The sequence below is a fragment of the Notolepis coatsorum genome (assembly GCF_963971535.1).
Source record: "Notolepis coatsorum genome assembly, chromosome: 8".
NCBI classification, from domain to species: domain Eukaryota; kingdom Metazoa; phylum Chordata; class Actinopteri; order Aulopiformes; family Paralepididae; genus Notolepis; species Notolepis coatsorum.
In genome coordinates, this window is record NC_140172.1 from 100,100,178 (window position 1) to 100,115,213 (window position 15,036).

Consider the following 15,036-nt stretch of genomic DNA (forward strand, 5'->3'; position numbering starts at 1 on the left):
CTTTCTTTGTCATTGCCGTATTCTTGTGTGGGTGTTCACCAGATATACCATGTACTGTATGGCCAGTAATTAAAGTACATAACTAAGTAGTGGTTTAATGATACCATACTCTCAATACAGTCAGGGAATTGTACCCCTCAGTTACACATAGTTTTATTAGGTTGAAATAATGTGGTTGTGTACTTATTTTTCTGTTAACTTATTATGGATTGAAAACTGAAAACCTTAATGCACAGTAACTGAACTCAATATTTTTAAGTTATGGTAACTTATTATTATTATTTTTTTTACAGTGTAGTCTTGCGATCAATCAAAACTTATTTACACGATATACCTCACATTCACCCTCCATTCACATCCTGGTGTTCTCCTGGTGTTCTCCATTAGGCCTGTAGGTGGAGCTATGACAGCACACGTACAGTACACACACCGATGGTGTGTGATGTGTCCAAAAATGAATGGGCAAATGTGAGTGAGCTGTTTGTCTGCATTGCATCCCCCCCCCCCCCTCCCCAACTCAGATTTAGGGTTGATACAACCATCATAATAATATTGTTAATAATAACAATAACAATAATGATGTAATAATGTAAAAATGATCATTAGAAATACCTGATTATGAGAAAAGAATGTACGATGCATGGAATATTGTTGAGGCACACTAGTTACAACTATATTTCAAACAGGCACTCCATGTCAAAAAGGTTGCTGACCCCTGGCCTAAACTATCTAAAATCGTGGTAATTGTCATGAAATTGGAAATAACCAACTAAAACCTTTTTGTTCCTTCATTTATTTTCTCCTCTTACTCACTTGTATCTCTGTTATAGTTGCTATACAGTGGCTTGTGTGCAGTCAAAAAGCTGTTTGCGGTTATGACCAACTTGGTGGAGCTCTACCAAGCACCAGTGCTCTAGCCTGGATAGTGACTATTGTACTAGTTTAAGCATTTCTGTTGGCTGATTCATCACGGGGGGAAGATACCCCAATGCTAATTATTCTTGAAAGACATCAACACCAATTAGGGATGTCCCGATCCGATCACGTGATCGGGATCGGGGCCGATCGCGTGATTTTCCGAAGATTGGGATCGACAAAAAAATAAATAAAAAAAATCTGCAATTTCTTTTTTGCTTTTTCTTTTTTTATTCAACAAACATGACCATGTTCACGTCTTAAACTCATACTGAGGCCTTAGTTTTGGTTTTAAATTGCATATCATCATTCATTTATTTATTGTCACACAGAGCAGAAGAATTTTGCCAAAACAAACCAATAGTATCCAGCTGCAAAACGGCAGACCAGCCACACTCGGACCCATTTTTTTTTTTTTTTTTATAATCCCAATTTCTCACATTACATTCACCCTGAATGTTGACGTTATCCAGGTGAAAAGTTGACTTCATAAATCATTTGATGTATAATTAAATCAAAGGAAATGCGTTTGGGTCTGAGTGTGGCTGGTCTGCTGTTCTGCAGCTGGATACTATTGGTTTGTTTTGGCAAAATTCTTCTGCTCTGTGTGACAATAAATAAATGAATGATTATATGCAATTTAAAACCAAAACTAAGGCCTCAGTATTTATATTTTTTTTTTGTTGATCGGATCGGGAAATATCGGTATCGGTAGATACTCAAAATCACATGATCGGATCGGATCGGGAGCAAAAAACGTGATCGGGACATCCCTAACACCAACCATGCTGGATCGGTTTCAGGCAACTAACTAGTAAAATGGGAACCATTGACTTGCATCAACAAACCTTCTGCCGATGACGGAGAAGTTAATTAAGCATCGTCATAGGGAGGTGTAGTCTGACGTCACTTTGGACCGTGCGGTTGGTCCACCCGTTTAGGGATTTATCATTGGGAAAATGGATTATCGGCTATTGTAACAATTCTGCCTCATGAACATTGGCAAACTTTCCATTTTGCACAAAATGAGTTCCCTTCTACCACTAACATTATTGTTTAAGCATTTTTGGTTGAAATAAAATAAATAGTTATAAGGTAAACTACATTTATTTACCAGTACAGGCAGTAGAACACCTGTCGTTCAGTGCTGTCGCCTAATGCACGTTACGGCCAGCTGATACCAAGCTAGCTAGCTAACTAACGTTAACGTTACCTAGCTAAACGTACTAGACGTTAGCAATGTCTACTGTCGTGTCCATAAGTTCCCTGGCAGAATACTTTGTTGGTGAGGACAAAAGTATACAAAGAGGAGGGAACCATTTTACATCGGGGCATGTAGAGAGTTTTCGTATGGGGAGGTTCAGCTTACCGGCTTGCTACCAGCTTACTACAGCCAGGCGTCTGCTCTGTGGTGACGTCAGTCAGCAGCGCCAAATGGCAGTGTAGTTTAGTTTCTCAGTGAACGAAAACATGTGAATATTTTCATGTTGAACCGGGGAACAAACTTAACTTTTTGACTTACCAGCCATTTGGCTGGTAGATTTTAAAAACTACCAGCCGGGCAGATTTTTTACCAGCCAAAAATTATAAATAGCTTTTTAGTATATCGCCATGTGTTTTTATTACTATATAATACTCTCATATGCTATTTTCAATTAATATCATAAACAACATAAGGAATATTAGCATAATTGAGTGGACTGAAGGAATGAGTCAGCGTTAATAGTTTTAAATGCAAATAATTTATTGAAACATAGAAGTGGGGTCGGGACACACACACACACACTGTTTCAACTCACCACCCCCGCATCATATTGTAGTCTGTCTTCAAACTTCCACTCCTCTCGAAACTTTTTTTATATTTGAATATCAACATTATCTGTCCTTATCTGTATTATCTGTTCGTTTTAAGATTCGCTTTCTCTTTTGCGCCAGAGAAACATTTGGATGTAATTACTGCAGCGCGCAGGGAGAACTCAGGGGACAAGTTCAACTCGATTGGTTGTGTTGGAATATAGCCAGTTGGCGAACGTTTTAATTTGTTCTTGGGATGTATGTAGCCGGTTTTGTTAACGGTGTTCAACGCGTTGCTGACGTCATGGTGAGTGATGTTTATTATTTGCTGGGTCGCGACTCGCTACCTGTTTTGTTGTGATTTTCATTACGTTGCTCTGCTCGAAATCTGATTTCTGTTTTCTGTTTGTTTGTTTGACTGAGTAGGCTATTGTGTGTCGTGTGTGTGTGTGTGTGTGTGTGTCAAAGAAGATTCTATAGCCTTCAATACGTTTTACGAGGCTGATGTGTGAGTCAGTCTATATAAGCGAGCACTGGGAGAGACGGCATTGCGAAACAGGCTATGTAAATGCTTCTTAGTTTTGTTTATTTATTACGTTCATATAAAACAGTGTTTCGAATATTTAAAACAAATACAAAAAAATTTATATTTTAATAATAATAATAATAATAATTTTTTTCGGGTTTTCACGCGGGCTAGGACTTAAAATATTATTTACAGTCAGGCTTATTTTCGGGCAGGGCTCAGGCTTTATTTCAAGGCCCTTGCAGACCACTAGCGGATATCATATGACTCGCGGAGTTGCTACAGGGTTTTTCAAAATAAGAGTATCATATGAACTGAGCGTTGCTAGCTGCCAGAGCCCAGATATTATGACTGGAGCTGCGCTTGGGGCGGAAATGAGACCCGCACAGGATTTTCAAAATAAGAGTATCGATATGAACTACACGTCAGATGGCCGGCAGACCTATTATTTTTAGTCGCCAAACTAAAAAACGCTTGGCGTGTGGTTATTTTGTTCCCTGTGTTGAACTATAGATTGTGGATGAATACGCTCAGAAAGGTACACCATGCAAATGTTCATGCTTTATTTGTTTTAAACAAGACGATTAAAAAATGGGCAATGGGGAAATATATTGCGTTTTCAAGAGGGTGGACCGTGGAGAAACGGCAATGACGTAACCACTACACCTCCCCATGGCCACTGCAAACAAAGACGAGCTTAGCAAGGGATTTTATCTTGTATATTACCTCATCGTGCTTATTATGTTATCTCATGATGAATTGAAAATGGGGGACCCTGATGTAAACAAGACGAAAGTCTTTCTCTGGTCTGCATCCCCTTAACAATTGTGTATATTGAGCTGTACTGTATTGTACCCATTCTGCAATCTGTTAATACAATTTTCAATCAATCAATCTTATTAACCCCTTAAGCCTGAGCGGTCCAATTAATATCGCGTCATAAATGTATCAATACAGTCCGTATTAATTAATGTTGTGTTTCCTTTTCAAATGTAGGCAAGAGTAAAGACCCTAACCCTATCAAAACGGCAGTTTATAAATATCTTGGAAAGCCGGTTTCCGCTCAGGTCTGATGGCTGCTTGATTTTTTCGAGCTCAGCGACCACTTCACATTATTCATTATAACGACGTTAATTTCACGCCATACGCTTATAGCACACATCGTAAGGATGACCAAACAAATATCGAACCCGACAGGAACGTTAAATGAGGCAGACAGAGATTTGATCAGAACTATATTCCGCGAGGAACTTGAAGCTAGCATGCTGAAGCCAGCTAACAGATTGGACTCATTCCAAGCAGAGCTAGCAAACGTGACCACGCGGCTCTCTGGAATGGAAGAGGAGATGACCATGGTCAAGAATTTTTTTTAGTCCAACTCCACCGAAATCTCAACTATTATAGACAAGATGCTTATTTATGAACAAAAGGTGGCCGACCTAGAGGACCTAAATAGGAGGTGCAATATCCGAGTCTACGGCTTGCCCGAAAGCGTCGAGGGTGATGTGCCAATTCAATATCTGGAACAGATTATTCCCAAGTGGTTCCCATCCATCGCCCCTCCGGAGATTGAGCGTGCCCACAGAATTTTCAGAAAAGGTCCCCCGGAGAAGGGTGAACGTCCCCGCGCCTTCATATTCTGCTGCCTGCGTTTCACTGCACGCCAGTCTCTTCTGCGAGAGGCCAGGAAACATTCTCCAACCGTGGATAACCATCCACTCAGATTCGCCGCAGACTTATCTGCCGGCCGAGGGGGATGGACCCCTCTTGGCAGAGCTGTCTACGCAAATCAAGGTATAACAGGCCCTGAGCCTGATTAAGCTAAGTTCAAGGCGTGCTGGTTATCCAACTCCTAGCTAACACTACCGTTACCACATGCCTACCATAACCTTTTGGTCCAATAGAGCGGTAATGCTCAAGGTTTATCTCAGCTGTATTATCTCATCGATGGGTTTGCATATTGCCTTTTTTCAAGTTTAACTCAGACGAGCTGTGTTTGAATTAGAGTTGTTCCGATACCGATACCAGTATCGGAAATGCCGCCGATACTGCCTAAAATGCTGGTATCGGTATCGGCGAGTACACGTAAATTCTAGCCTCCGATCCCATGATGTAATTTATCTCCTGCCGAGTCCTGCGGAGAGTGAGGATTATAAAATGAACATGTTTTAAAGTGTGATGCTGTGTCATTTTAACAGCAGATACACTTTCTTAAATTCCATTGTCCCCGACAGTGCGGTGTGACGGGGAGCTCGGACGGGAATCGGGATGTGTTTGGCTGGTGTTATGATAGCATTAGCTGAAAAGATAGCTAGTTGGAACAACATCCGCTTTAACGTTACATCAAATCAGATGATCGCCTGTCCTTTCTCCAGGACCTAACACTGTCCGTGACCGTCATTGTATTTAAGTTAAGTAGCTACGCACTAGCGTTAGCTGACTATTACTAACGTTATCAAATGTCAATGCGGGAAGACGAGCTAGGTCAGTTAGCTTAGCTTGATAACGTTACCGTGTCTAAAGTTGGTGCTACTCATAATCCAGCAATAATGGCTGCAGACCTGCAAGCAAAGTACAGCAAGTGCCAAAGGATAAGAGTCTGAGGCGGAGTTTCAAAAGAGAAAGTTGAATATTTATTTTGTATCAAAAATCACAACATGAACGTTCTATCTGCCACTAGCTTACAGACTGAATAGGGTATATCTGCAGAGCCACTGAGTAGCGAGTGCAACACCGTTTAATGTCCGTGTGGATCATTGGAGTAGGGTATATCTGCAGTGCTGCAGCCCATACTCATTGATTAATGATACTAATACAAATCTATACAATCACCTGTTGTTGAATAAATACCATACGTTCTAGTTATTACTAAAAAACAGTATAACAGTATCTAAAAAAAAAAAAAAAAAAAAAGGTATAATTTATATAATAATATTTTTTATTTTTTTTTATGCACTGGTATCGGATAAATATCGGTATCGGCCGATACCCAAAGCTTAGGTATCGGAATCGGATCGGAAAGGGGAAAATGGTATCGGAACATCTCTAGTTTGAATGTATCTGCTTTTTATCGTCTGAACATTGAACTCCGCATTGAACTCTGCTTAGATTTCTTCTCTCTGTTGAGTGAAGTGGGTTCCTTTTTCTAAATTGTTATAATATACCTTACACATTTTTGGTATGGTTAAGTTACATAATATTGTTGTGGTTGTTATGCTCAGTCATTAGTGGCCAACTGATGTTTGATCGATATCGGACAAGTTATCTGATGGGGGAGGGGGGTGGGAATGGGGGGGTGCGTTGCTTTTTGTGACTTGCTCTATTTTATTTTTGTTTTCACGCTCATGCTCGGAACTAGATAGGACCTTAACGAGTGGATATGCATCCGTTATAGTGCTCTACTCCAAACGAATTACATTCAGTCATACTGCAGCCCTTTTAGACTATGGCTAATTTAAATATCTTGATCTGGAATACAGGGGGTCTTAATTTTCCGCATAAATGCACAAGTGTACTAACGTTGCTGAGAAGGAAGGAGGTGGACCTTGCTTTACTGAGTGAAACGCACCTTTTAATGGCTGATAATGCAAGACTGGCAAATAGATTTTACCATAACATATGTTTTTTTTCTTTTGGCACCAAGTCCCGTGGGGTAGCCATAATAGTGAAGCGAAATTTGAATATTAAACTGTTAGATGTGTGGTCTGATGCAGATGGTCGAATTACTATTGCTAAAATGGAATACTCTAACCGGAAAATTGCTCTGATCTCTGCATACGCCCCTAATTTGTATGACGCTAACTTTTATGCTGTACTCACTGCAGCTATGTTGAAACTACCTGATTACTCGTTTATAGTGGGAGCTGATTTTAATGCAGTTTGGGATCCATTGATTGATAAATCAAATCACACTGAAACCTTTGATCAGAAACAAGCTTCCACTGCCCTACAGGCCTGGCCAAGGGACACGGGGGTAATTGATATGTGGCGTTTGCTCAACCCATCCGCGAGAGATTACTCTTTTTTTTCTCCTCAAGACATAAGACCTTTTCCAGAATTGATTATGTTTTCTCTTCCCTGCGTCGCTTCGATAGCTTTGACGTTGACTTAATGCCCATTGCACTATCAGACCACAAAGGTATCCTTCTCAAGGGTTCTCTCAGTAAGATAACGTCCCGCGCCCCTAGATGGCGCTTTAACTCAACACTGCAGAAAAATGGAGAGTTTAACTTGCAATTTAAAGAGAAGCTCACTGAATTCCTGCAGTTTAATGCTGGCTCGGTACACGATCCCAGAATTCTATAGGATTCAGTTAAGGGTTTTATTAGAAGTAACACTACTCTCTTTGCATCTAATCTCCGCAAGGGACGTCTCTCCAAGTTGGTGGAATTGGAAAAGCTTCATGCCACGTTGATGTCCTCTATGCAGCACAACTACTCTAGCCGACTGGAGCTTCAAATTAAGGTGGTGAAAAAAGAGATTTAACTCCATTTTAAGACAACAGTCTGAATTTCAAATGCACAGAACAAGACAGCACTACTACTTTCACGGCTCCAGGCCTAGCCACCTACTAGCTAGGGCTAGGAAATTAATCTGAAATAAATCGCGATCTTGATTCATAGACCTATGCAATCTCATTTCTAAGTTATGACGATTTTGTTTTATAAATTTTAATTTTTATTATACTTTTATTTATTTATAATTTTTTTTTTACTTTACTTTTTAAATGATTTTATTGAAAAAATAAGAATCGTGAGAGAATTGTGATCTCAATTCTTAGACAGAAAAATCGAGAAGAATCGCCCAGCCCTACTACTAGCTATGAAGATACGAGCCAGTGAACAATTAGCTGATATCCCTTCCATTAACACTTTGATTGCCAGCGTGGCGTGCACTATTTATCGTTGGATGCCACCACCCACTTCAATGATGGCGCTCTAAACTAGGGCTGTCTTAAATACTTTGAAGCTTCGAAGCTTCGTTCGATGGCACAAGCTTCGAACATTAAAAAAAAATCGAAGTAAAAAAAAAAAAAAAAAAACATTTTTCAAATTCTTTTTTTCAAAATTTTTTTTTTACTTCGATTTGTATGTGTGTGTGTGTGTGCGCTACCCATCCCAGTTAGGACAGCCGAATCCCGTCCAATCTTTCGCCGTCGACTAAAGACTCACTTCTTCAACCATTATCTGAAATGATAAAAAAAAGAATCTAACCGTGACTAACCTTACTGTCATGCACTTGTCCTAAACTAACCTACACTGTAACACGCAACACTTTGATGAACATTGTTACTCAGCTGATAGAGTTGTACCCTTCTTGCTGTCTTGTCGTACAGAACTTGTAAGTCGCTTTGGATAAAAGCGTCAGCTAAATGACTAAATGTAAGTGTGTGTGTAGGTGTGTGTGTGTGTGTGTGTGTGCGCGCGCCTTGTAGAATTCCACACATAAAGAAAGATACTGGGATGAATAAACAAAATAGGAAATAAAATGTAGAAATGCATGCAATACATAAATAAATATGAATCTCCATATATGAAATATAACATTTAGATAAGGTGCTACTGAGATGTTTTGGTGAGTTCTTTGTTTTTTTGTGGAAGTTGCCCTTCTTAAAAATGCATGAACATTCACTGATAATTGGTCTGTAGTGGAGTCTACAAGGTCTACATTGCCGGACCATGTAGAATCCGGACCTTGTACTGACATAATTCTGTGCATAGTTTAGTCTACACAGGCCATATTTCAAATAATCAAAATCTTACTTCATTCATCTTAAACATTCTTGATTTGGGGGATTGGTAGTTCCCATGAAATCTGAAGTTGTTCAAACGACAACAGCGATCCACCTTGAATTAAATCACACAGCCGAGTGAAACCTTGTTGGATGCGTCACAGTCACGAAAGGGGCTACTTAATTAATTAATTAATCCAACCCACTTTATTTATAGAGCACATTTAAAAACAACAAAGTTTACGAAAGTGCTGTACAAGTCCCACAACATAAGATAAAAAAATATATATATATTTAAAAAAAAAATTAAATATTATTTTTTTTTTCTTTTTTTCGAAGCTTCGAATTAAAATCGAAGCTCGGCCCCGAAGCTTCGATTGCCAAAAAAAGCTTCGAAGGTCAGCCCTACTCTAAACGCATAATCTCTGTCTTAAATTATCGCTATGTGTCTAATCAGCCCATCGTTTATCAATGACTTGTTTGCAGTCAACATTGTCGAGACGGATTGTTTTTTTTTCATTTCCATTTTATAGCATTTTGAAAAGCCCTAGTTTTTCTGGAAAATATATAGATTCCGCGATAGTCACCCTTTACTGGAATATTCTGGCATACACAAAAAACGTGTAATTTTTCGGCCTATTTATGAATTGTTTTCAAATGCACGCTATAGAATATATATATTTCCTGATCAGCGCGCACACACACACACACACACACATAGGGCACACGTTGATATATAGGTCAAAATAGATCCGATTACCCCAAGACTGGTAAAATAAATTGCTTACCTCAGATCAGATGTTATCCAAAAAGATTATTCCAATTCCTGATCGCCATTCCAAATATCGATCACGTTTATTGATTCAGCATTGGGTACTGGAAATACATAATCCACGCTGTTTTGAGGGTCGGCGATCAACTTGGGTCTCTTCAGATGCCTCGCCGGAAAAGTAACATGAGGAGGCTGGACCCCCCCCCCCATCAGTCTAAACCAATGGGGTGCAGTTACACAGGGAGAGATGATAGGGGGCGGTATTTTCCCAATTGAGCTCAGAGAGAGTCTGCAACACTAGCGTGAGGCTCGATTGATGAAATATGAATTCAAATCGCTAATAAAAAGAAATACGACAAACAAACGCTATATGTCGTTGGTGGCACTCAACTGGCGGCATGAACTAACGACAAATCGCGTCCCTGGCACTCAAAGTGTTAAGAACCAACAGGGGGAGGTAACCACCAACCCCAAAAAGATTAACGATACATTTCGCTGTGGGCGGCTAGGTGGTGTAGTGGGCAAGGCACTCGCCACCAGTGTGGAGACGCTAGGATTCGCGTGTTCGAATCCAGCTCTCCACATTGTTTTCAGTTTAGCTGGTCGTCCGCAGTAATACACATTGGCCGTATTACGGGGAGGGAAAACTGAAGGGTGGGGATCGAACGTTGTGAACAAGCGACTCCTACAAGTCGGTTGGTGCGCCTGCGCAGTAGAATCAGGAAGTGTCGGGGGCAGCGTGAGCCTCCCACGCGTTACTCCTCGCCACTGAGAGATCGAGCTGCGCAGGTGAAAAGATGCGACTGCTGTTACCTCAAGTACCGGAGGGGACTTGTGCTATGTATGACTTAGTCCACATTGCAGCCGGCTTGTGGGAGGCAAGAAACAGCGTTCGTGACAGGGGAGGGTTGAATTGGATGATACGAAATTGGGATGGGAGAAAATATAGAAAAATGGGAGAAAAAGTGGATCAAAAAAAAAAACGATACATTTAGCTCTTTTTATTCCAACCTGTACAAGTCAGAAGTGGTCTTTGATCATACTAAGCTGGAGGACTTTCTTAATCAAGTCAACTTACCACAGGTCTCAGAAGATGACGCTAAACGGTTGGCTGCACCTATCACACTAGATGAGCTTAGGGAGGTGACTGTTGATATGCAACGGGGCAAGGCTCCCGGTTGGGACGGCATTCCACCGGAACTCTATCTTGCTTTCTGGGATGTACTTGGCCCCTTATTACTTTCAATGATTTTACACTCAGTCGAAGAGGGCAATTTTTCCAGAGATGTCAATATGGCGCTTATATCTGTTTTACTCAAGAAAGATAAGGACCCTACCGAATGTGGCAGCTATAGGCCCTTAAGTCTCCTCGGAGCCGATCTCAAGCTATATGCCAAGGTTCTAGCCATCAGACTTCAAAGGCATATGACATCTCTAGTTCACCCTGATCAAACTGGCTTTATAAGAGGCCGCCTGGTTACTGACAATATCAGACGGTTGCTGCACATGATTGATGCCAGCAAAGATGTCACAGTCCATACAGCTGTCATGTCCTTGGACGCAATGAAGGCCTTTGACAGATTGGAGTAGTCTTATTTGTGGGCAGTTCTTAGAAGGATGGCGTTAGGTGAGGGGTTCATTCATATGATCAAAGTTCTCTACACAGGGCCTTCGGCCATGATCTTAACATGGAAGTTCTGCTTGCCACTCTTCTCTGTCTCGCGCTCTTCTAGACAGGGTTGTCCTCTTAGTCCCGGACTCTTCGCCTTATCCCTCGAACCTCTGGCTCAATACATAAGACAATCCCAGATTATATCTCCTGTTTCAATTCAGGGCACATATCAGCTTATACGCAGATGATGTACTCTTATTTATGCAGAATCCCGCCATCTCTCTACCTCATCTTCTCAGTGTAATAGATGATTTTGGCAGTCTATCTGGATTTAAGATCAACTGGCCAAAATCTGCCTTTCTTCCACTTAATGAGACTGCGAAGTCTACCATCCTCCCTGCAAACATACTTATGGTGGAGCACTTTAAATGTCTTGGGGTTGAAATATTCCCCAGACGGTAAGGTATAATTACTCCAGCTTGGGTGACAGGATTACGAATGACTTCAACAGATGGTCCAAATAAAAAAACTCATTACAGGCCCGTGCGTCAATGATTAAAATGAATATTTTACCCAGAATTAACTATCAGCTCCATGCTCCCGTTACCTCCTCCTGTTGGTTACTGGCAAAAATTGCACTCTGCCTCATATAAATTTGTCTGGAACAACAAACGCCCACGCTTAAAGAGATCCACTGCCCAGAGGAGTAAACTCGATGGGGGTTTAGCATTTCCAGACTTCAAATATTACTTTCAAGCTTTTTCTTTGAGACCATTGATCACCTGGTTTGATTCTCAAGCAGCCGTATCCTGGCGACCATTGGAGGAGAAGATAGTATCCCCACATAGACTTCAGGATATAGTGTATACCAACATATCAATTAAGCAATGCCTTTTTGATATGACGATTTGGCCCTCTTATCACACATGTGATCCAGACTTGGCGGGACACCCAGAAATTGTGTACTAACCGACATCGGTGGCACACGCGTTCCCCTCTATTTAATAACAATCTACTCCTTATTGGACAACAGCCTATTAGATACCCTAGATGGGAAAAGAAAGGCATTCACACGTTGGGGGATATCTTCGATAACTCTGGTCTCCGCTCTTTCCAGGATCTATCTAACGGATGTGATCTCCCCGGAACTTCCTTTTTCTTTTCTTTACAGATAAGGGCAGCTCTGAAGGCTCATGGCGTTCCATGGGACGCTCCACTAGTCACCGATTTCACAAATTCTTTTATGACAAGGAGACATTGAGAGGTTTTGTTTCTGACTTTTATCGCCATTTACTTATGTCCTCGTATAAGGACCTCCCCCTGGAGTTGGATGTAGATTTTGATTGGGATACAGTCTGGGAGAATGTCCGGCTATCCTCACGCAACCCAGATCACCAACAGATTCATAAAAATGTTGTTCACAGAACTTATCTGACCCCTAGACGATTGAATCTAATGGGTCTCAGACCTGACTCGATGTACCTTTATGTCCAAACGGTGCCACCGGAACATTTATGCATATGTACTGGGAATGTCCTCCTGTTGAGCTATTCTGGGAAAATGTTACCTCTCAGCTCTCAGATATTTTCTCTCTGACCATACCTGTTTCTCCTTCTGTATTTCTATTGAATGACGTTTCTCAATTACCGACCTCTACACATGTGAAAAGACTGATTCTAGCCGGCCTCACAGCCGCCAACAAATTTATTGCCTCACGATGGATACACCCAGACAAACTATGCCCGAAGGTATGGATTCTCACTTATCTTGATGTGATCTATCTGGAGATATCCACTGCACGTGTTATAGGGGTTAATGAGTCTAATATTGCGATCTGGGTGGCTGCTGTTGCAAAGCTAAAAGAGCGCATATAACTCTTGATTACTGAATATTATATTATGTATGTAACTCACGTTGAGGTCCTGGGGTGAGTGGGGGGCGGGGGGGAGCGAGCGAGTGCCCATGTCCACTTGTTTTTCTTTTTGTTCTGTGTTTTTTGTATATTTGATTATGTATATGTTGTGGGATCACTGCACGGCTCACTGCATGTGAGCCGGACCATCAAGACCTCCTGATTTTACAGTTTTGTAGTTTTATAATCTCTAATTTGCCTTGTTGCTGTGCGGGTGGGTTTTTGGGCCCATTTGGCTGTGGGTCTGATGGTCGTGGGTTCGAACTGGGGGGGTCCGTGGTTCGGGGTCTCGGCGAGTCGAGGTGTTAAAGAGGCATGATGCTTTGGTTCGCTGGGGCGCCGGACTCGGGGTCCTCGGGGGTTGGGGATCGTGGCTGCCGTGTCTGGAGATGGAGGGGGCTCAAGATGTTCACTATATAGTAATTGTTTTGAATTTTTCCTGTTCCTTACTTGGTATATTAATTTGTATTATATCTAGGGCTGCAACTAATGACTATTTTGGTAGTCGACTAATCTGTCTTATTTTTTCGACTAATCGAAAAACAATTATATAATGTTTTATTTTTTTTTGCACTACCTATCTTTGTGAAAGTGGCTTCTCAGCTCTGGTCCAGCTGAAGACAGAGCAGAGGAACAGATTGGACATTGAGCATGACCTCAGAGTTGCTTTGAGACTCTTGTCAGGACCAAACAACATCCCCAGTTATCCCATTAGTTCCCCCAAACTTACTGTCGGTCTGTTATGTTAAGCTAAGAAGTCTTCAGCTGGCTGGACCAGAGCTGAGAAGCCATTTTCACAAAGATCGGTAGTGCAAAAAAATTACTAATCGACGCAACAATTCCTCGTCAACGATTTTTTATAATCGACGTTGTCGATTAATGTCGACGTTGCAGCCCTGGTTATATCTATTATTATTATTTTTTATTATTCTTTTATTATTGAATTATTAGGTGTCTTGTCAGTATGTTTTTTTATTATTGTATTATTATTATTATTATTATTATTATTATTATTATTATTATTATTATTATTATTATTATTATTATTATTATTATTATTATTATTATTATTATTATTATTATTATTGTTGCTGTGTTTGTCCGGTGATGTTTTGTTTGTTATTGTGGTGACTGTAATGTGCTGTGTTTTGTTTCATGTAAAAAAGGAAAATTAAAAAAGATTGGATCAAAAAATATATATATATATCTTGGAAACCAGATAAATTAGATGCGAGGAAGTAACGCGTCATGCAAACGTTGTCCTAAGAGAGAGGAGACCCAGGGCTTTCGATCGACATTGAAATTTCATAAAACTACACTACCCAGCTCACACCAGCCTCTGTCAAAGCTGTTGAAAATATTATTAATGAAGAATTCTGACGTTATTTTTGTGATTATATCTCACGGGTCGAACAAACCTGAACGTTATTGGCATAAAATAGAATGTTTGTTTCTTTACCTTTCTGTGAACGTCTTTGTTTCTTTACCTTTCTGTGAACGTCTCGGGAAAAAAACCATGTCTCAATGTGATGAAAAATGGCGGAGCTATTTACATTATAAAAAAGTAACTGTATTTACAGTAGATTTCTTTCACTGCTGCCCTGTTATGGGCGCCTGGTGGTACTAAATCCAGATTTAACTAACTTTAACCATTGGAAAGAGGAGATCTGGCCCGATCCATAGGTGTATGACTTGGCCATAATAAGGTATTTTATATGCCTGATGATCTATATCTATATTCTATATTCATATTTCAAATAGCATGTGTCCGGAT

At 40.5% G+C, this 15,036-nt stretch overlaps 1 protein-coding gene across 1 annotated transcript in view; it reads left to right on the forward strand.

Moving 5' to 3' along the window:
- The window catches only part of LOC311233310 (E3 ubiquitin-protein ligase CBL-like), a 127,851-nt gene that overhangs the window by 61,371 nt on the left and 51,444 nt on the right, over window positions 1-15,036 (forward strand). The gene's annotated exons all lie outside the window — the stretch shown is intronic.